Below are 23911 nucleotides of genomic sequence, written 5' to 3'. Positions count from 1 at the left end.
TCTGAACAATATTAAGTCTTATCCATGAACATAGTATATCTCTCTATTTATTTAGGTCTTCTTTAGATCTTCTCTCAGCAAGTCACAGTAGTCTTCAGTTTAAAGACTTTACATGCTTTTGTTAAAATTATCCCAAATTATTCTCTGATAATATTGTAAAGGGAATTGTTTTTCAAATGTTATTTCCCAATTTTTTGCTACTACACAGAAATATAATATAATTTTTATATTAATCTTTTATCCTGTGACCATGGTAAATTCAATGATTACTTTTAAGATTTTTTTTTTTAAAGAATATTTATTAGGATTTTCTATGTGGATTTCTTAGGATTTTCTAAGCAATGTTATTAGGATTTTCTATGAGGATTTCTTAGGATTTTCTAAGCAATGTTTTGATTTTCCTTAAGATTTTCTTTAGGAAACAGTTCTGTCTTTTCTCTTCTAAATCTCTAAGTCTTTTATTATTTTTTTCTTCTTACCTTATTATACCACCTATCACTACCCACACAAGGATAGACAGAAGTAGCAAGATGAGAAATCCTTTGCTTTGTTCCTAACCATAGGGGAGTATTTAATATTTTACCATAAATATGATGTTAGCTGCAAGTTTTTTTCATAGATGGCATTTTATTAGATGATGTTCTCTTCTATTACTTGCATACTTGGAGGTCTTTCGTTTTTTAATCACAAATGGGTTTTGAATTTTGACAAACACATTTTCTGCATCTATTGAGATGATCATTGGTTTTCTCTCTGTATTTTGAAAATATGGTCATTTATATTGATATTCGAATGTTAAGTCTGGGATCAACTCCCCATAGTTATGATATAATATCATTTCTATATATTGCTGGATTCAACTGCCAATATTTTTTTTATAAACTTTTACATCTATGTCCATGAAAAATGCTGGTCTATAATTTTCTTATAATATCTGTGTCAGGTTTTGCTATCAGGGTTGTGCTGTCATCACAAAAAGAATTGAGAACTATGCCCTCCTTTACCTTCTGAAAAGTTTTTTAAAGTTCCTTGGGGTTTTGGATGCTCATTATGTTTTACTTTTCCAAAAGTTGAAAATTTTATTTATGTATGTATGTATGTATTCATTCATTCATTCATTCATTCATGTATAATGTTTATTTATTTTGAGAGAAAGAGATAGTGTGTGCACGAGGGTGGGGGAGAGGCAGAGAGAGAGGGAGAGAGAGAATCCCAAGCAGGCTCCATGCTGTCAGCACAGAGCCAGACCCAGGGCTGGATCTCACAGTTAGTGTGATCATGACCTGAGCCAAAATTAAGAGCCAGATACTTAACCAACTGACTGAGCCACCAGACATGCTGAGAAAGAAATTTAAAGGTACATACTATCCCCTTTCCTGAAATGTTTATCTACTACATAGTGAAAGTTCATGAGGCAAAATTTTTTTGTGTCATCTGCAGGTTGTGTTTATTCACATATTGTAATTACTAACCTTCTTCTAGAACTATCATAAGTATTGAAATATTATCATAAGTATCATAAGTACTTACTATCATAAGTATTTGAAATATTGGAACAGCAAACCAAAGTTAATACTCATTTGTGTACATGTACCTGCATGCGTGTGTGTGTGTGTGTGTGCATATATTTGTTTGAGGAAAGATGTAGTATTCTAGCAAGTACTTCTCTGAATGTACAGTGTGATAGCTGGATTTGAGCAACTTTTCATATTATTTAATAAAATAGAATGTCTACAAATAGTATGTCTAAAAATCTATTCTTATGTTTTGTAATCAGTATGACAGGAATTAAGAATATTGAAGATAATTTACATTCTCAGAGCACAAAAAGCTTTATTAGAGCCAGGTTTTCTAGGCTTCCTTAAAATAAAGCTTTTCCTCAGGGCTGTTGAGGCCAATTGCACTCATTTTAGTTTCATCTCATTTTATTTTATCCAATCTCTTTCTTTCCAGAGTGTAATGAGCTGTGAAGTGGCCAAAATATAATCAGGGAAGAGAAAAGAAAAAATGACGCTCTTGAATTAGACACAGATTGGAAAAATAAAACTCAAAATAGTGGAAAATAATCATTCCTTATATTTTAGCTTCTTTGATACGTAAGAACTATAGTCACATTCTAGGATTTATAATTCACTCAGGAATTTTTGTTTTCATTTTACTTTGCTGTTGCGTCTGATCACAATATATGAATAGAAATAAGAAAACAGATATGTGGATTAAAATCCAAAACAACAGAATGAAATTCAGACAAGATCAATTTATCCTAAATTAGTGTTCTAAGAATACTCTCATAATTTAACTATGCTTTATATCTTTGGGAAAATGTATGAATTTAAAATATGATGCACTTTGTTAAGCAGACAGGGGAAGAATTTGAGCAGATGTTTGTGTTGTGGTTTAAAATTTGGGGGACTTAGAAATGATTACCTCTTGAAAGCCAAGAATTTTCTTTCCTTCTTCCTCTTCCCCTCCTCCTCCTCCTCCTCCCTCTCCTCCTCCTCCTGCCCCTTCTCCTCCTCTCGCTCCTCCTCCTTCCCCTCCTCCTCTTGTTCTTTTTGTTCTTCTTCCTTTTGTTTTGTATTTGGAAAGACCATGCTTGAGGTTGTACTCTGGAAACATGAAACAGACTTCAAGCATTTTTATATCAGCAGGAACTTTATTCAAATGTAATCTTGCTAAACTTGGAGTACCATAGCCAAAGCCAACTGTTGCTTTTGGTGTTTTGTTTTTGTTTTTGTTTTTTTTTTTTTTTGATCTAAATAGATTATTTTCCCCTTCATATCTCCATTTAATTTTGTGCCTTTCACATACTGATAAAAATAAGACACGACCCATATGGTTAGGCTTGGAAAGTAATGATTGATACCAAGAGAGGATCCCGAAGCCAGAGGAAGGGAATCGAGAAGGAAACAGTGCCTGAGAAGGGCCATTTTATCTTGTTTTCTTTACATAGAAATGTCTCAAGATGAGAGTAGAAACAATGTTTTGGACAACTGTATTAAAAAAATGTTTAGTAGGCACATTTTCCAGTCATGTTCTGATGAGAAACAGATGTAGATGCTGTTAAATCATGTCAAATATGAACTGCCTGTGTACCCTGTGAATATGTGTAAATATTTAACTAGAAAAACAGTCACATGAGAACGGCTCTGGAGTAATCTTGGAAGCAGGAAGCCACAAATTATAGGTCTGAAATTTACCATGCATGGCTTATGAGTTCAGATAAGTAAAACCAAATGAAGAGACTCTGAAAGTTTTATAAATAGTTCATGTTTTTTGGTAGGGGGAGGGAAAAGAAAGGATTAGGGAGAATTTTTAATGTACTTCAAGTACAATCAGCACAATTAATTATAACCAGAACAGTAAGAATCATATGATAGGAATTCAGTTATGCATTTGAATCTATATTCATGATCTATGAATTCATAGAATTATGAATCTATAGTCTTAATCTGCATTTATATTACTTACCAACTTACATAGGAACAATTACTGTGAAATCATAGCTTATTCTAATTAGGTTCTCAAGTCAGCACGTAAGGTAAAAATCATATGTATTCAGACTTACCCTGACGTCTTCCTGGAAGGCATTCTGTTGGAGACAGAAATACCTAGTTCTACTAACACATCTAGTGTTGTGACTGATCCCGGTATCCTTGCAGGTTTTGGATGATGAGGATAGCTTTTATGGGCTTTTATGGGCCAAATTTATAGCTTTTATGGGCCAAATGTGGAGGGCTATTTACATCAGGAGCATGTTTCATGGAAAATATGTATCTTTAAAACTAGAAGCACACTGTGATTCTAGTCAGATGGAAATATGCCTTCTGTCTCAGTCTCATCCACAGCCTGGAGCTTATACTCCTCAAGGGGAGAAAGTGAAATGAATTTGCTCTATTTTATTGCTTTATTTGTTTTCACGTTTAATTTTCACTTCATCAAAATAATATTGTCTAATTACCTTCTGTGCTTTAAATTATTTTATTGGAGTGTAGTCTCCATATAGGGAAATGCACAACTAGTAAGTGTTATAGTTCGTTCTTGGAGTTATTTTTTTTTAAGTTTATTCATTTATTATTTCTGAGAGAGATATATATAGAGAGAGAGCACAAGAGGGGTAGGAGCAGAGAGAGAGAAGGAGACACAGAATCCGAAGCAGGCTCCGGGCTCTGAGCTGTCAGCACATAGTCCAACACAGGACTCGAACTCATGAACAGTGAGATCATGACCTGAGCTAAAGTCGGACGCTTAACCGACTAAGCCACCCAGGCGCCCCTGTAGTTCTAGAAGTTTTAACGAATGCACACATCCATGTAACTCACACCGTTACCAAGATACGGAATATTTCTCTTCTTGCTCGGTTACAGTAAATCCCACCTCTCTTGTCTCTCCAGCCACATTGTTCTAATTAGTTTTGTCTGTTCCAGAACTTCATATCAATCAATGGCATCACCTGCATGTACTCATGGATCTGGCTTCTTTTGTTCAGCATGATGTGTGTGAGATTAATTTATGCTGTTGCATGTGTCAGTAATAGTTCATTTCTGTTTCTTGCTGCCTATTGTATCATATAAATATATTGCAATTTGTTTACTTCTTTTCCTGTTTTTGGACATTGGGGTTGTTTCCAGCTGGAGACTTTATTATAAATAAAGTCACTGTGAATGTTCATATACCAATCTTGGTGCAGATGTATGCTTTCCTTTCTCTTGAGTAAATACTAAAGAGTAGAGTTGGTGGTCATAAGGTTCTGTTGTGCTTAGCTTTATGACGAAACTGCCAAATATTTCAAAAGAATGTTGTAGCTTTTTACACACTCATCAGTAACGTCTGAGAGTTCTGGTTGTTTCCCATCTTGCCAACATCTTTCAATTGTCATTAGTTGTCTTATAGCTTGTTTCTCTTCCAGGTTTGAGGCGTTTTCCTAATGATTCAGTAAGTTGAGCACTAGCCCATGTGCTTCTTGGCCATTTGTAGATCTTTTGTAGATCAAGCCATCGCGCAGTTTTAATTGGTCTATATGTCATTGTATTAATGAGTTGGAAAAAATTCTTCATATATGCTTGATATGGGTCCTTTGGCTGGTAGATATTTTGTGAATACTTTCTCTCATCCATAGCTTGCTTATTTTATTAATGTCAACTTTAATGAGCAGACATTTTTAATACTTTCTTTTATACTTTCTGCATCCTGGATAAGAAATCTTGGCCTACCTCAAGATTTTGAAAATACTTCTTTGTATTTTCTTCTGCAAACTTTATAGTGCTAACATTTATATTTAGGTCTATGACGTACGAACCAAAGTTAATTTTTTTATAAAGATATACACTTGTTCCGGGAGTATTAATGAAATGGCTTTTCTTTCTGCATTGATTTGCTCTGGTGCTTCTGTTGACAATTGATTGACTACAAAAGTGTCTCTATTTCTCAGCCCCCTTTTCTGTCCCATGGTCAATGTGTATATCCTTATACCAGTATCATGCTCTCTCAATTGCCATAGCTTTATTATAGATCTCTTTTCGTTTTTCTTAGCCATGTTTTGAATATTTACTTATTTTTAAGAGAGAGGGAGAGAGAGTGTGGGGAAAGGGTTAAGAGGGAGGGGGACACAGAATCTGAAGTAGGCTCGAGTTGTCAGCACAGAGACTAATGCGGGATTTGAACCCATAAACTGTGAGATCATGACCCGAGCCGAAGTCAGACTCTTAACCTACTGAGCCACCCAGGTGCCCCATTCTTAGCCATGTTTTGTAGTTTTTAGTGTAGAAGAGTTAGATATGTTTTGCTATATTTATCCTTTTTTTTTTTTTTTTTTTGCTTTTTGGTGCTTTATGAAGAGTATTATTTTTTAAATATAATTTTCCATTTTTCATTACTGTTACATAGAAATACTATTGTTTTTGTATGTTGGCTATGTTTCCTGAGGCCTTGCTAATTCAATTAGTTATAGAAGAGTTGTCTTGTAGATTTCTTTGGATTTTTCTGTGTATACAACCATGCTGTTTGTGAATGGAGGCAGTTTTATTTCTTTTTATTTCTTCTTTTTTAAGATTTATACTTTCTGTTTATGCTTCCTGCATTATTATACTGACTAAACCTACCAGAACAATTCTGAATAGAAATGGTAAGAATGAATATCCTGGTGTTGTTCTTGATCGTAATTAGTAAGTGGTCAGCCTTTCACCATTAAGTATGGTATTAACTGTAGCTTTTTATGTATGTCATTTTTCATATTGAAGAAATTCTTCTATTATTAATTTGCTGACAGTATTTTATTGTGAAGGAGTGCTGAATTTTGTCAAATGTTTTTTATGAATTGACTAAGTTGTATGATTCTTCACTTTTGTCAGTGTGCAGAATTATATTGATTGGTTTTTAAAAGTGAAAACAAACGAGTATTCCTGGGATATATTTTGTGTTTTATATATAGCCGATATTAAAAAAAAATTTTTTTTTAACGTTTATTTATTTTTGAGACAGAGAGAGACAGAGCATGAACGGGGGAGGGTCAGAGAGAGGGAGACACAGAATCGGAAACAGGCTCCAGGCTCGGAGCTGTCAGCACAGAGCCTGACGCGGGGCTCGAACTCACTGACCGTGAGATCGTGACCTGAGCCGAAGTTGGCCGCTCAACCAACTGAGCCACCCAGGCGCCCCTATAGCAGATATTTTAAAGGCATTTTGTGTTTGTGTGCATGTAGGATGCTTGTTTATAATATTCTTTGGGGCACCTGCGTGGCTCAGTCGGTTGAGTGTCTGACTTTGGCTCAGGTTATGATCTCATGGTTTGTGGGTTCGAGCCCTGCATCAGGCTCTGTGCTGACAGCTCAGAGCCTGGAGCCTGCTTTAGATTCTGTGTCTTCCTCCCTCTGCCCTTACATGTGGTATACTATACACACAAAATATTATTTTATCTTTTTGTTAATATTGCATTACTGTACCACATATGCATCTCTTAAATGAATGCTACCTTCTGACATTTCCAAGTTGTGGCAATATCATTTTTTTACTTATTTGACATACTTAATTGGAAAACAGTATATTTAGCTCCAGGGTTATAAAAAAATAAATCAGATATGGTCTACTTTTTATTAGATCTTCCTTACAATTATGAGTAGACACATTATTAAATCCAAAGTTCATTCTGAAATATCAAATGTATCTCCAATATGGTTTTGTATTAATATTTAAATGTATCCTAGTTTTTGAAATTGGTGAATCATGTATGGAGGAATTTATAGTAATTATCCACCAACACATTATTATACCCCCTCATAGTTCTCGCCTCTCTTGATCTTGTTGGCAAGTAGAATTCATCCTAGCTGTAGGGTTAGAAGATATATATTTGATTATATACATACATGTCTTCCGAAAATATTCGGGGTCATCCTTACTCTTTCAAAAAGATGATAAAGTAGAATTTTATTTGAAAGCCAATAAACATATCACTTTTGACATGTAAGCCACCCTCATTTTATTTATTTATTTATTTATTTATTTATTTAATTTTATTTTTTAATATAATTTATTGTCAAATTGGTTTCCATACAACATCCAGTGCTCATCCCAATGAGTGCCCTCCTCAGCGGCCATCACCCACTTTCCCCTTTCCCCCAACCTCCCATCAACCCTCAGTTTGTTCTCAGTATTTAAGAGTCTCTTATGGTTTGCCTCCCTCCCTCTCTGTAACTTTTTTTCCCCTTCCCCTACCCCATGGTCTTCTCTTAAGTTTCTCAAGATCCTCATATGAGTGAAAACATATGATATCTGTCTTTCTCTGACTGACTTATTTCACTTAGCATAATACCCTCCAGTTCCATCCACATTGCTGCAAATGGCCAGATTTCATTCTTTCTCATTGCCAAGTAGTATTCCATTGTATATATAAACCACATCTTCTTTATCCATTCATCAGTTGATGGACATTTAAGCTCTTTCTGTAGTTTGGCTATTGTTGAAAGTGCCGCTATAAACATTGGGGTACAAGTGCCCCTCTGCATCAGCACTCCTGTATCCCTTGGGTAAATTCCCAGCAGTGCTATTACTGGGTCATAGGGTAGTTCTATTTTTAATTTTTTTGAGGAACCTCCACACTGTTTTCCAGAGCGGCTGCACCAGTTTGCATTCCCACCAACAGTGCAAGAGGGTTCCCGTTTCTCCACATCCTCTCCAGCATCTATAGTCTCCTGATTTGTTCATTTTGGCTACTCTGACTGGCGTGAGGTGACATCTGAGTGTGGTCTTGATTTGTATTTCCCTGATGAGAAGCGACGTTGAGCATCTTTTCACGTATCTGTTTGCCATCTGGATGTCTTCTTTGGAAAAGTGTCTATTCATGTCTTCTGCTCATTTCTTCACTGGATTATTTGTTTTTCTACCCTCATTTTAATAAAATAAAAATTATTTTGAAATAAAGTGTAGCAGGGCACCTGGCTGGTGCAGTCAATAGAGCATGTGACTCTTGATCTCAGGGTTGTGAGTTTGACCCCACGTTGGATGTAGAGATTACTTTTAAAAAAATGAATAAAATGTAGCTTCTTAAAGAAAAAAAATTATTTTGTTAGAGATTATGCAGGAATTTTCACAGAGGGTGAGTTGGGGGAAGAGAGGATTGTGTTTGTACCCAAGTGTCTGAAATGCAAATATATACTTACAAAATTATTTCTTTCTTCCTCTAGAGACACCTTTGTGTCACTTAACAATCTGTTGTTTTACTTGACTGAGGTCACAATTCTTGTCCAAATGTGGAGGCATCTGAAAAAGAAGGAAGGGACCTGCCAAGGACCAATGGGTGGTGCTTCCCTTGAAGCAGGAGAGTCCAACATGGGGGCAACCCAACCAGTATTTTACTGAGTGCTACCTGAAGTGCGAGTTAAGAATTTACACATTTAATCTTGATTCTATGTTTCTGTGTCTTGATTTTCTTTACCTTCCCAACAAATATTTATGTTAAAGACTTTAGCTTGACTCTGTGTTCCCTACCTGAAGACAGACATTCCATGGCTATATACAGAGGCCCTGGTGGGCCTGGATTATTAGCTCCTGAGCTTGGTGTAGATCCACAGCACTGAGAGAGAAAATACGAGATTTAGGACACTGTCACCATCAGTGTGGTGGATACCAGCCATTCCCATCTGCAATCCTTGCCACAAAGAAGATTAACTTAAGCCTCTGACCCTTTTTCTTCACGCTGCCTTATGCCTTATATTATAACCATGTTTGAAGTAAAGATCTTCCCATTGATCTCTGCACTAGGGATCTGGGCTACTTGTAATTCATCTTATTCATGTTAACAAAAAGCTATTATTAGAGAAATCCCTTGGCTTTGTGGTATTTAAAAGATCTCCAACTTTCTAGTACTTTATACTTTTTGTGGGCTCTCTCTCTCCCTATGTAAATGTCATACACACATGAATTATTTGTCCTGTGTCCCACAGAGGTGCCCTACAAATATTTATTGAACACAAAGACAATTGAGTGCTTAGGGTACAAGGGCAAGCAAAAACATTCATTCCACTTGTAGTCCAGAGGCTTTCAGTCCGATGTGGAGACGGATGCTAATGAAATAATTGTGCTAATATAGGTAGAATTACAAAGTAGATGGGGCCTTGAAGGAAAAGGAACCCACTTGTATGAGAGTTTATCCCTGAGACTGTTAGAGAGAAAAGGTATTTTCAAGGACTTCTTTCATGGTCCTGATCTTATCTCAGTTTGTGTTTTACAAAACTGAGAACTTTTCAGAATGCTGTATTTTTCATGTCAAGACGTGAGATCAGCTAGTGAGATGACCCGTGTGTGTGGAGAATTCGGTTAGAACCACAACAATCAATGTATTTCTGAGTGTTCTTTTACTGTGGGGAGGGGTCAAAGAATTCTTAGGATCCTAGGAAAGAAACATGAGAGAAAGAAGAGGTTTAAGAAAGTGAGATATGGAAATGTTTTCCAGGTAGATAGTTTTGATCTTTAATTGGTTTGCCCTTAGTATCTTAGTTGGTAATACGCAGATATGTATATTTGTATATTCCTTCATTTCTACTGTTTGGATCAAACTTACATATATACTAGCATCTCATTCACCTTTCCAGTCTGCTGGGCATTCTTTTGGAAGATCTGTTGGGCACAGGGTCATAATGTCTGATTTAATTTTTCTGCCATCATCACCTTAAGCAGGTTCCCTTGACTCTGCTCAGTTTCTGCATCTATATGTTTTTATGATAAAAATAAAATCAGGTCAACTAGAAAGAGAATCAAGTGTAAGTGACATGATTATAAGCCACGGAGTGAGGTAAGCTTCCTTCTTAAAGTCAGAGGAAATGTCAGGGTGACATGGCAGAGGCCCATCTGTGGAGCAGAGTCAGAAACAGGAACAGAAGACAAAGTTTTAGCTCCTTAGGGCTTTCTGCCTCTTTTATATGTGCATGGGTCCAGTTACACATCATTTTGGAATGTATTTGCTTAAATAATAATTCAGAAAAGCCTTATTCATTGGAACAAAGATAGGGCTAACAGGTACTAGAGTGAACTAAAAATATCTCTGCTTAATTGATACAATAGTATAGACAAATAACAAAGGAGAACGTTTCAAGTGTTCACTAGAATTGACTTCTCAAGCCCCTTAAAACATCTTGGAAGCCTAATTTATGTAGCATTAATCAGAAATACTTTCCATCTATTTCTTAGGTTCTCTAAGACATATGTGTAGCATTGATTTGTTGTCATAAAGTAAATAAAAATATAACTTAAAAATACTTTAGATATAATTTTTCACGATGTAGTTGAATAATAAGTTATTTTTTATATTTACAAGTTAATACAGTAATTCATTTATTGATAATGTGAAAATAGAGAATATAAGTAGATATTAGACTGGAGGACAGAGGAGATAGGTAGTGCCATTCATCAAGGTGAGGATGGAGAGCACATTTTTTTTTTTAATTTTTTTTCAACGTTTATTTATTTTTGGGACAGAGAGAGACAGAGCATGAATGGGGGAGGGGCAGAGAGAGAGAGGGAGACACAGAATCGGAAACAGGCTCCAGGCTCCGAGCCATCAGCCTGGAGCCTGACGCGGGGCTTGAACTCACGGACCGCGAGATCGTGACCTGGCTGAAGTCGGACGCTTAACCGACTGTGCCACCCAGACGCTCCAAGAGCACATTTTTTAAAGAAAGATGATAAGTTCGGGGTACCTGGGTCCAGCTTTGGCTCAGGTCATGATTTTGCACTCATGGGTTCAAGCCTCACATCAGGCTCTGTGCTGACAGCTCGGAGCCTGGAGTCTGCTTTGGATTCTGGGTCTCCCTCTCTCTCTGCCGCTCCTCTGATTGTACCGTGTCTTTCCTTGTCTCTCAAAAAATAAAATAAAACGTAAAAAATTAAAAAAAAAGAAAGATGGTAAATTCCTTGTTTTGCACATTTAGGAAACTATAGTACTTGGAAATGTGGGGTGCCAATGGGCAATCTAATAGACATCTGAGGAGCTCGGAATGTGACTCTAGCTTGAAATATGGATTTGTAATCCATTGGCATTGGTGACAGTTAAATAAAAATGTAATATGAGAAGGAAAGCACATGAACAGGGCCCTCGGGAACACCAATATTTAAGAGATGAAAGGAGACAAGGGAGAATAAGGAGTCTGAGGAGAGATGACAGGGAGGTAGAAAGAAGAGTGGGAGTCCTGAGAGCCAAGAGAGGAAAATATTGAGACAGCATCCTGTGCTGTGGGGAGGTTAGTAAGAAAGGTGAGCAAGAAAGTTGAAAAGTGCCCACTGAACGCAGCAAAAAAATGCCTGCCAGTTTTGATGTGAGTATTCTGATACAGCTGTGCCTGAGGTTCACTTGCAGGGTTTGAGAACCAAGTGCCTGGTGAGAGCTAGAGCGGTAAAAGGAAATTTCTCTCAAGCACCTTGAGTGGAGGTTAAAAAACAAGCAGTGACTAAGAGTAGGGCTTTCGCAGGAGGGATTTTTTTTTTTAGAGGTAGGAGGGATTTAAAACTTGTTGTGCACTGAGAGGAAAGAAAGGAGAAAGGGATTCTCTGAAGATACAAGAGATAGGAGGGGCGATAAATGTGCTTTCTTTGAAGGACTGGGAGGGGTTGGCCCCCAAACATGGTGTAGGGATTGGTCTTCATATAGGACAAGAAAGGCAGCAAGAATAAAGAATGGTCCTCACTCCTCTGGGACATAGAAGGTGAGATGGCTGAGTGAGAGATGGAAGAAGGAAGGATCAATTGAAAACTGTTGTTTTCTTCTGTCAGTCAAGAAGTCATTAGGCACATGTACTGAGCTCCTGTTACCTAATGGGGATTAACTGATGAAGCAAAACAAATATGATTCCTGTCAACACAGAGTGTGGGGGGGGGGGAAGCAGACATTAATCTTGTATTGTTTTTATTTTGCATTTTCCAGGAGAGGGTCAGCAGCTTCATCATATTTTCTTTTTTTAAAAAAAAATTTTTTTTTTAATGTTTATTTATTTTTGAGACAGAGAGAGACAGAGCATGAATGGGGGAGGGGCAGAGAGAGAGGGAGACACAGAATCGGAAGCAGGCTCCAGGCTCTGAGCCATCAGCCCAGAGCCTGACGCGGGGCTCGAACTCACAAACCGTGAGATCGTGACCTGAGCTGAAGTCGGACGCTCAACCGACTGAGCCACCCAGGCGCCCCTCATCATATTTTCAATGCATTCAAGGAAGACCCATAAACCGGTAGCGAAAGATTAAAATAAAAATTCTAAAGGTGGTCGATTTTTTTTTTTTTTTTAAAATTTTTTTTTCAATGTTTATTTATTTTTGGGACAGAGAGAGACAGAGCATGAATGGGGGAGGGGCAGAGAGAGAGGGAGACACAGAATCGGAAACAGGCTCCAGGCTCTGAGCCATCAGCCCAGAGCCTGACGCGGGGCTCGAACTCACGGACCGCGAGATCGTGACCTGGCTGAAGTCGGACGCTTAACCGACTGTGCCACCCAGGCGCCCCAAGGTGGTCGATTTTTTATCTTCATTTTTAATACTGGCATATAATGGACATAATAGTGTATTAGTTTCAGGTGTATAACATAATGATTTGGTATATATATTGCAAAATGATCTCCGCAGTAAATCTGGCTAACATTTATCACCACACAGAGTTACAAATTTTTTTTCTTGTGATGAAACCTTTTAAGATCTACTCTCAGCAACTGTCAAATATTCAGTACAGGATTATTACTTATGGTCACCATGCTGTACATCACATTCCAAGAACTTATTCATAGTATAAATGGAAGTTTGTTATCTTTTGACCACTTTCACCCACCTTGCCACCCTTCCCCCCACCAGCTCTGGCAACCACCCACCTGTTCTCCTTATCTGTGAGCTTGGTTTTGGTTTTGGTTTTTGTTCCTTTTTAAAGATTACATACATAAATGAGATCATATTGTATTTGTCTTTCTGTGTCTTAATTTCACTTAGCAAAATGCCTTTGAAGCCTATTTTTGTTGTCATATATGACAGGATTTTCTTCTTTTTTATGATTGGCTAATATTCCGTGTGTGTGTGTGTGTGTGTGTGTGTGTGTGCGCGCACGCGCATGCACATGAATGCGTGTGTATGTGTGTGCACCATATTTTCTTTATCCATTCATCAATCAATGGACACTTAGGTCTTGGCTATTGTAAATAACGTTGCAATGAACATAGTGGTACAGAAATCTTTTCTGGTTAATGTCTCATTCCACTCAGATAAATACCCAGTGTAGGATTACTGAATCATTAGGTAGGTGTATTTTTAATTTTATGAGGAACCTCCATACTGTTTTCCATAGAACACACCAATAAATACAAATTTTTGGTATCAATAAGAGCTCGGAGTTCTGGGTATTTTGATGGAGTCAGAGACCCGAGGGAGGGTTACTTGACAGATTTTTGGAAAATAGGAAGAGAACCCTAAATACATAATATTTGATAAATGTTAGTTATTCTTTTTGAAAATCATACCACTTGGAAGAGACAGTATGTTTTAACATGCATTAATCTTCTTCCCCATATGTCCCTTTACAAAGCTTTCCTCATCTAAGATGGTTTGACATACTTGTAAGGGATTTCCTTATTTAAAAAAAATAAATGTACATGTTTACACTTCTAAAATGAGAGCCATGAAGGACTGTATCACCCATTTTTAATGGCCTGTGTTCCTGGGTTGCATATATCACAACTAATCTTAGGCTGAGAAGAATTCTCCTCCTGTAAGACTGACAACACATTAAAGCATTCAAAATATTACAGCCTTCTGGATAATGTAGAAATTAAAAGTGCACATTACCATCCTCTGTATTGCAATATGGCCAGTGTATTTATAATTCTTTTGCTGTCTTTTCTCAGGAAATCTGAAATTAATATGAAGTGTGAGGCTGATTTCTGGTTCAGTTTTTTAAAAAATGAATTAAGTGGTAACATTTTAAACTTTGGACAATCATTAATATATTTCAGAAAGGAGGGGTGCCTGGGTGGCTCAGTTGGTTGAGCACCTGACTCTTGATTTCAGCTCAGGTCGTGATCCCAGGGTCATAGGATCAAGCCCTGCGATGGGCTCTGTGCAGAGGGTGGAGCCACTTGGGATTCTCTCTTTCTCCCTCTGCCCCTCCCTGGCTCACATGTGTGCATACTCTCTCTCTTTCTCTCTCTCTCAAAAAAATTATTTTTTTCAGAAAGGAATAAAGCACATTTATCATATATTTGGCCCCTTCTTACTCTGTTCTTACTTCTTTCCACAATCACCATCCTTACTTCTTTTGTTTAAATTCAAGTACAATTAGCATACAGTGTTATATTAATTTCAGGTGTACGATGAAGTGATTCAATAGTTCTACACATGATTCAGTGCTCCTCACAATAAGTGTACTCCTAATCCCCTTTACCTACTTCACCCATCCCCCAGCCACCTCTCCTCTGGCAACCAGTTTGTTAATTATATTTAAGAGTCTTTTTTTTGGTCTTTATTTTTCTTTGTTCATTTGTTTTGTTTCTTAAATTCCACATGAGTGAAATCATGTGGTATTTGCCTTTCTCTCTTTTTAAAAATGTTTATTTATTTCCTTAGAGAGAGAGAGAGGGACAGAGAGAGAGAGAATCCTAAGCAGGCCTGCACTGTCAGCACAGAGCCCCATGAGGGACTCCAACCCATGAATCATGAAATCATGACTTGAGCTGAAACCAAGAGTCAGGCGCTTAACCGAGCCACCCAGGTGCCCTGGTATTTGTCTTTCTCTGACTTATTTTGCTTAGCATAATGCACTCTACCTCCATCCATCTTGCCAATGGAAAGATTTCATTCTTTTTGATGGCTGAGTAATATTCCTGTGTGTGTGTGTGTGTGTGTGTGTGTGTACATACACACATGTGTATATATACCACATCTATATCTATATTTTGCATGTTATATATGATCTATATGTATATATAGGTATATATATTATTTATATCTATCATGTATATATTATCTATATCTATATTTTACATGTCCATCAACTGATGAATGGAGAAGGAAGATGTGGTATATATACACATGGGTATATATATATATATATATATATACACACATCTTCCTTATCCATTCATCAGTTGATGGACATATAAAATTGCTGGATCTTAGGATAATTATATTTTTAACTTTTTGAGGAAACTCCATACTGTTTTCCACAGTGGCTGTATGAGTTTGCATTCCCATTCCCAGTGCAAGAGGGTTCCCCTTTCTCTATGTCCTTGCCAACACCTGTTGTTTCTATTGTTAATTTTAGCCATTCTGACAGGTGTGAGGTGATATCTTATAATATTGATTTGTATTTCCCTGATAATGAGTGATGTTGAGCATATAGTTTATATGTTTACATGTTTGTAGGAATTTATCCATTTCTTCCATGTCGTCTAATTTGTTGGCATATAACTTTTTATAATATACTTTTATAATTGTTTGTATTTCTGTGGTGTTGGTTGTTATTTTTCCTTTCTCATTGGTGATTTTATTTATTTTGGTCCTTTCTATTTTCTTTTTGATAAATCTGGCCAGAGGTTTATCAATTTTATTAGTTTTTTTCAAAGAACAAGCTCTGGTTTCACTGATCTGTTCGATAGTTTATTTTAGTTTTTATATCATTTAACTCTGTTCTAATCTTTATTATTTCATTATTCTATTGTTGTGATTGGGATGTTAACGTCCCCTACTACTATTGTTTTATTAACAATTAGTTCCTTTATGTTTGTGATTACTTTTTTAATGTATTTGGGTGTTCTCATTTTATGTGCATAAATATTTACAGCTGTTAGATCTTCTTGTTGAGTTGTCTCCTTTATGATTGTATAATGCCCTTCTTTCTCTCTTTGTACAGTCTTTGTTTTGAAGTCTAGTTTGTCTGATCTAAGTATTGCTACTCAGGATTTCTTTTGACATCCACTTGCATGATAGACATATCTCCATCCTACCACTTTAGCACAGAGCCAGATGTGGGACTTGATCTCACTAATTGAGAGACCATGACCTGAGCCAAAATCAAGAGTTGATTGCTTAACTGAACCACCAGGTGTTCCTGCCCTCACTTTCAATCTGCAAGTGTCTTTAGGTCTAAAATGAATCTCTTGTAGGCAGCATATTGATGGGCATTGTTTTCAATTTATTCTGAACCTAAGTCTTTTGACTGGAGCATTTAGTTCAATTACATTCAAAGTAATTATTGATAGGTATTTAGTGCCATTTTATTACTTGTTTTGTCATTGCTTCTGGAAATTTTCTCTTTTTTTGTCTTTGTCATTTTTGGTCTCTCCCTTGCATTCAAAGAGTTCCCTTTAAAAACAAAACAAAACAAAACAAAACAAAAAACCAAACCAAAACAAAAGAGTCCCCTTTAATATTTCTTGCAGGTCTGGTTTAGTGGTCATGAACTCCTTTAGTTTTTATTTGTCTGAAAAACTCTTTATCTCTCCTTCTATTCTGAATGATAGCCTTGTTGGATAGAGTATTCTTGGTTGCAGCTTTTTCCCCTTTAGCACTTTGAATATATCATGCCACTCCCTTCTGGTTTGTCAAGTTTCTGTTGAGAAATCTCCAGCTAGTCTTATGGCTTTTCCCTTATAAGTTAAGGACTTCTTTTGTCTTTCTGCTTTTAAGAATTTTTTTTTATCATTAAATTTTGCAAATTTAATTGCAATATGACTTGGTGTTGGGCTGCTTTGTTGATTTTGGTGGGTGTTCTCTGTGCCTCCTGGATCTGGATATCTGTTTCCTCCTCCAGATTAGGGAAGTTTTCTGCTATTATTTCTTGAAATAAATATTCTTCCCCCTTTACTCTCTCCTCTTCTGGGATTCCTGTAATACGAATGTCATTATGTTTGATGGAGTCACTGAGTTCCCTAAGTCTATTCTTGTGTCGCATAATTCTTCTTTCTCTCTTTTGTTCAGCATCATTATTTTTCATTATTTTGTCTTCTAGGTCACAAATTCATTCCTCTGCTTTATCCAGCCTACTGTTCATTGCATCAAGCATGCTTCCAGTCTTGTTTATTGCATCCTCCATCGTTGACTGAATCTCTTTTAACTCTTCTATCACTGTGGTAAGGGTCTCATTGATGTCTTCTATTCTTTTCTCAAGCCCAGTGAGTATTCTTATGATTATTGCTTTAAGTTCTCCATCAGGCATGTTATTTATATTTGTTTTGCTTAGGTCTCTGACCATGGCCTTATCTTGTTCTTTCATTTGGGATAAATTGCTCCATCTTGACATTTTGTCTAAGTCTCTACCTTCTACTGTGTGTTAGAAAAGCCAATTATCTCTCCTGCTCCGGAAAGTAATGGCCTTATGAAGAAGAGTTCAAGTAGTTCCCAGGGCTTGGTGCTTCAGGGAGTGTCTCTGGTGTGTGCTACATGCACTCTGCTATTGTGTTTTGGCTCCTCTCTCCTTCAGGCCAGTTGTCTGCAGAGGCTCTCTTTGCCTGCTGAGGGCAGTGTTTGGTCCCTGACCTGAATGTGGTGAGTTTTAATTAGGTGTGCTGTGGTCTGCTTGTGAAATGAGACCTGATAGCAACTCCACCAGAACTGAGGCCCTGCAGAACTCTCTGGTTGGGATATGTGGTGTAGGCAGAGGTTTGTGCTGGTCTTATGGGGGAGAAGCCTGCTGCATTCAGACTGAAGCCAGCTTGTCTGAGGAGGGCAGTCCTACCAGAGTACAGGGGCCTTGGGCATGGTATAAGCAAGTTAGGCAGCCAGGGTTGGTGCTGTACTGCCCCTTGCAGGTGGGTCTGTGTTTACACTGAGGGGCCAGAAAGAGAAATGGTGCCATCTATTTCCTTTGTTCCCAGAAAGTCACCTTCATGAACATTGCTTCTTAGGGACATACTTGGAGAAGAGTGAATATTCTCCTCCTGTGTACCCAGGCCTTCTTCAGATCTGCCCTTTCCATGCTGTCTGCCCCTGGGTTTTTTGCCTGGCCTCTCTCCAGCAGTGCAGTGCCTTCTGGGCTGTATGCCAACCAAGCCTCCTGACCTTTAAAACTCCAGGCTTTAAGCCTCACTGATTGCAAGAACTCATGAAATTTAGTCTGTCTCGTTTTCTAAGCCAATGGCTTTGAGGAAATGTTTTCTTTGTACATTTCCCTGTGTCCTTCTCTCTCTCTCTCTCTCTCTCTCTCTCTCTCTCATGCCCTTCCTCATGATCATGGCTCCCTCCCCTCCACAGCACCTGCAATCCATTTTTCCCCTAAACCATGTATCCACACTCCCTCCCTTCTTTGATGTGGCCTCTTCTCTCCTGTTAGTTGTGGAGCTTGTTCTGTCAGTCTGCAGGTCAATTTCCGGGGTCTTTAGGATGATGTGAAAGTTACCTTGTATTCTTGGGGTGAGATGAGCCTACTCTACCATCATCTTCCTCCCCTCACTGTTTGACCTTTCCAAGCTTCAGATTTGTCTCACATAAAATGGGTTCATTGTGAGGATCACATAAGCACATGTGAAAGTGCTTAGAGTAGAGCTGGTGGGTGTCCCATAGTATTCATCCCCCTGCCTCTTTCTTGCCATGTAAGTGCTTTCCTCAGAAGAGCTGATAAAGTTTGGTGTGTTGATCCTGAGAGCTTTCTGACAGATGGATGTCACAAACCATCTTTGGGTGTTAGTTTCTTGACTGCAAAATATAAAAGGGGGGGGGATTGCGCTGCCCTGTTGGACAGTAACTGAAGGCCTTTTATTTTTTTACTCTAAAATGTTATGGTTTTAAGGAATTGAAGGAATTTTAAGGAATTGAGAAGGTGAGGAAGGGGGTTCTCAATAAAGATACAGTATATACTAAAATATTATAAAATATGAGAAAACAAGCACTGATGGGGCTAATTTTACTTCCATGAAGAGTTTCCTAGAATTAGATCACAAGAGTCGGGTAGACCATAAGAGTCCTTCATAAGGGGGAAGAAGGAAGTTGGGGGTGATTTCATTGGTTGCAAAGGAAAGCTAGAGGTAGAGAACTGTTACTGATTTTTTTAAACCAGTGAGATGTCATTTTTGTGAAAGATTATTCTGATAAGTGTATATAGGATGGACACTCGCAGAAAGAGGCAGAAGGCAGAAATTTAGAGAGAAGCATAAAGATAGGTGAGCCTAGTGATTATCGTGGAAATGGAAAAATTCCTGGTGAGGAATGCACAGGAGAAAATTACCACGGGGGTGAAGGAGAAGGGAGGTCTAAACTGCAAGGCAAGTGTGATGAACCAGGCTGTTTAGCTGCAGCTTTTTTTTCCTTTCCTAAGAAAGACACCTGGCTGAATAAACATTGATATAGAGAGAGCTGAGTGGACAGCCGGAGGCACCAGCCTTCTCACTTATTTTCCTATGATTTAAAATAGACAGACTATTTTAGGCATAGCAGACTGACTCTGTCTAGAAATGCAGATGAAGATTTGTTTCCTTTCCTGAATTGAAGATATGGTTGGAAATTTCCCAGGTTAATGTTATGAACCAGGTGTGGTGGTAGGAGGTCAGTGGAAAGCCATGGGTAGGTCACGTCTATGGATTTGGTCATCTTCGCTTCCCGTTTTTCAGGACCTCTGGCTTCTGATCCAAATTTTATGATACCAGATTAGGAATCTCCTAATATATGCAAACTTTTAGTCAAGATATCTAAATAGTGATTCATGCTTTTACTTATCTATTAAATGTTTGCAGATGTCCTAGGTAATGGGCTAAGCGTTGGGAATACAATGGTGCATGGGATGCCAACCCTCCCTTCTAGAAACTCCTGGTCTGAGGGCTGACAGGCGTGTTCATGCACATGTCCATAAGACTGTGAAAAGCACTCTCATACAGCTGTATTCAAAATCTGATGGGGACTCAGGAAGAGTTACTGAAGATAAGAACTATGTATTTTGAAGGCCATCTATCTATCTGGGCGCCACAAAGTCAATAAACGGGAAAGTAAAGGAACATGGCAAAGAATAGGAAACAAATAATGCCTACGCATATACTTAAATGCCTGGCACTACCTGGGTAAATGTTTGGAAACTATGTCATTTCATCCTCACAAGCACCGTGGGTCCCAAGTTATATTAGATTCACTTTACAGATGAAAACACTGCGACTTGAGAAAAACTGGTTTCCACAAAGCTCCGTAGCTAGTTGGAGGCAGAAGCAGGATCTCAATATATGTCCACAGCATTTCCAGCACATTGTGTGGTTACAACTAAATGAGACAAATAAAGGCTCAGGTGAAAGAGGAAGTGGGAACACTTGGTTTTGCTGCCTCTGTGAAAATGTGTGTGTGACTCAGAGATTTCAGACACTGGGACCTGGTGGTTTGGGTTGTCAAGGTCTGTAAATATTTCAGTTACTGAATTCAGGATGCTAACTCAACAACAGAAGCTTGCTGTCAGTCAGAAACCAGGATAAGCTTTGTTTTGAGTTCGTATAGAGACAAGTATCTGGAACAATGAGACCTCTCTGGGTGATTTTCCCAGAAAAGCAAGTAGTATTGAATCTCACTTATTTGGAAGTTATGCTACAATCTCACACATCTCGCTCTCATCAAGGAATCAGCGAATAAGTGAAACTCTGTGAATACTCAAATAGATGTCATAAAAAACAAACACATCTCATGTATTGTACTTTTTATTCCATTCAAAATGCTCAAGCCCTCCATCTATTCATTATAGCATATCTGGTTTCCAAATCTACTTTGAGGGTAAAAGTAATGTCTGACAAGAAAGCATTAGACAAAAATAGAAGAAGCAGCTTCAAGAATGCAAAGATCTCAGCATCAGTTCAGATAATGGTCAAAGACCCCTGTATAGATCCTGGAAATGATAAGGAAATTACCCTTGTAAATTGCTCATGTAAGAAAGCAGATGTTCTCAGTGTTGACCCGGAGTCATTAGTATAAGATTAAGCTAATTTCAGGCTACTTTTCCAAGTATGTGGGGGGTATACAGCACATTTATAATACATTCAGTTGTCTAAGATAACTAACATGAAAAAGGTGTTGCTGGAAAGGATAAGAAGTCAGCCGTCTGAAAAACTGATCAGTTACACAAAGTGACGTATACTCAGAGGATTTTAGATAATCGGGTGCCTTATTTATTTATAAACTCCAATTTCCAACTACATCTTTCACTGGAATAGGGCAGGTGGCCCATGGATAATATCCTTCTGGTGGCCCAGAGGAGAGAGGAAGAAAGTCCACTGTCCCCCAGATCCACCATACCTCCTTACTCTGGGTTCCTGATGGAGTTGCAGTGTGGTGGGGAGGGGGATTTCCCTAATTGGTCCATAATCCCTTAATGATCTTAGATCCATGGACATGGGAAGTGGGGGCAAAGGCCTTTGCCCATGGCCTTTTGGGGGTGGTCTTACCACATGTATACCCTTCCCCTCAACAAACCCACACAGACACGCATACTTCTTTGTACCTCATGGTGAATGTCACAACAGTAACTAAAAATAATTCTGAAGTGCGTGTTAAGTAATCCTACTGACAGCCTTTTGTTTTACTTCCTTATTCTTGCCCTATTCCAATTGTGCTAAAAGTGCCAAGGTGTCTGGTAAAAATTCAAAAGAAGGTTGACATGCAAGGGAGGAAAAAAAATGAAAGGAAGGGCCTCAGGTAATTTGCAAAATAGATAATGAGTCTTTACATGATTGAGTCAAAGGTACTGCTTCTTAGTAGAGGTTTTAAATGTTAAATCAATTGTTTTTTTTCTCTCTTAGCAACTGAAATGCTGACCCAAAGTTTCACAGAGCTGTTAAATGTTTTTTCAGAAGTTGCAAGTGCAGACCTAAAAAAAAGGGGGCTGACTCTGACCTTATCTTGTCAAGGGAATAGGAAGACCCAGGCAACTTCTACTATTCCCTTTTACTGAAAAAACGATGTCGCTGTTTTCCAATCAAGGGAAACCAGCATTCCCTAATTATGGCACAGATCTCAGTGAGGTATCTGCACACATTCTGTAAAGATGCTACCTAAATACAGTTTGTGTTTGTCAGTTTTAAATTCTTTTATACCCTGGACACCCTTGGTCGTCTTAGGAGGCCTATGGACCCCTTCTCAGAGTACTGTATTTAAATGTATGAAGCAAAATACAAAGAGTTACAAGGAAACCAAATGTATAAAAATATAATTACAAAAAAAATTGTGATATAGTAATAATATGTGTTTCTTTACCAATGCATTAATTAACGTGATCTAACGGCAAGTCTAGTGACATTTGAAGGTGATGCTGAGTGTGAGTGATATTTTCAGAGAGCTGCAACAACCCACATGGGAGATGGGGACACCTGGGATTTCTACAGGAAACAAATTCACAGATACTGCTAATACTTCCGTGGTTTGTTGCCAATATTTATATTTGAAGGAAATGTTAAATTTCACTGAGGGATCAGTGAAAATGAAGATCAGTTTCCCCATCTAAGCGTATAGACTCCCTGAATTCTGTCCACAGATCCTCTGGAGGGTCTACAAGCCCTAAGATAAAAACCCCTGGACTACATCAATCCTTTTCATAGGTTTATGAGCATGGCTGAGGTAAATTAAGTCTCTTCAAGTAAATATCTGTATATAATTCCAAATGCAGTAATGAGCATTTGGTTTTTTTTTTACTTCCCAAATGGAAATGTCTTCATTCATTTATTCAATCATATTTTTCCTTATAATCTGCCTTGTTTGTTAAAGGATTTGAGGCAACTTCCATAAATGCATACAGCAAAAATAGAATACGATTACCAGTAAGTGGATGAGAAAGAAAGAACAGAAGAAAAGTTTGTGTGATAAGTAAGAGGTGTCTCCCAGGGAAGTTAATGTGGGAAAGTGTATATGGGAAGGCTCTAGATCTTTGTACTAGAGTACAATGACATATTGATTCTAAGTTCCATGATAAGCAATTCAAAGGGTAAGAGACAATTAGTTATAGACTCATGATCACATCTCCTGGAAAATAAAATGAGATGCCCCACTTTTTGGCTACTGAAACTAGAGAGAAATTTCTTCCATAGACCTTGTCTCATAATGACTGTCATAGTCAGCTTGAGTGGCTATGGCGAAAAACCATAGACTAAATTGCCTAAACAACAGACATTTATTTCTCACAGTTCTGGAGGTGGGACGTCCTAGATCAGGGTGCCCAGATGGTCAGGTTCTGGTGACACCTCTCTATCCAGCTTGCAGATGGCCATCTTGCTGCTTTGTCTTCCTAGGGAGGAGAGAGCGTGCTCTCTTGTCTCTTCTTCTCTAAGAGGACTAAGCCCATAATGAGGTCTACATGCTTGTGACCCAATTACCTCTGAAAGGCCCATCTCAAAACATCTTCATACTGGGGGCTTAGAGCTTTAAACTATGAATTTTGAGGGGAACTCAATTCAGTCCATAGTGATGATACAGTGTGTAATGAAATTAATAGTACTTTTAAAAGCTT

General features: G+C 38.0%; 1 protein-coding gene across 4 annotated transcripts in view; it reads left to right on the top strand.

Moving 5' to 3' along the window:
- Positions 1–23911, top strand: part of IPCEF1 (interaction protein for cytohesin exchange factors 1) — a 185166-nt gene that overhangs the window by 21482 nt on the left and 139773 nt on the right. The window lies entirely within an intron of this gene.

The sequence above is a fragment of the Leopardus geoffroyi genome, chromosome B2, assembly GCF_018350155.1.
Source record: "Leopardus geoffroyi isolate Oge1 chromosome B2, O.geoffroyi_Oge1_pat1.0, whole genome shotgun sequence".
In the NCBI taxonomy this organism is placed as follows: Eukaryota; Metazoa; Chordata; class Mammalia; order Carnivora; family Felidae; genus Leopardus; species Leopardus geoffroyi.
The sequence above is the reverse complement of the archived record's forward strand: the minus strand, read 5'-3'. Positions and strand labels throughout refer to the sequence as shown.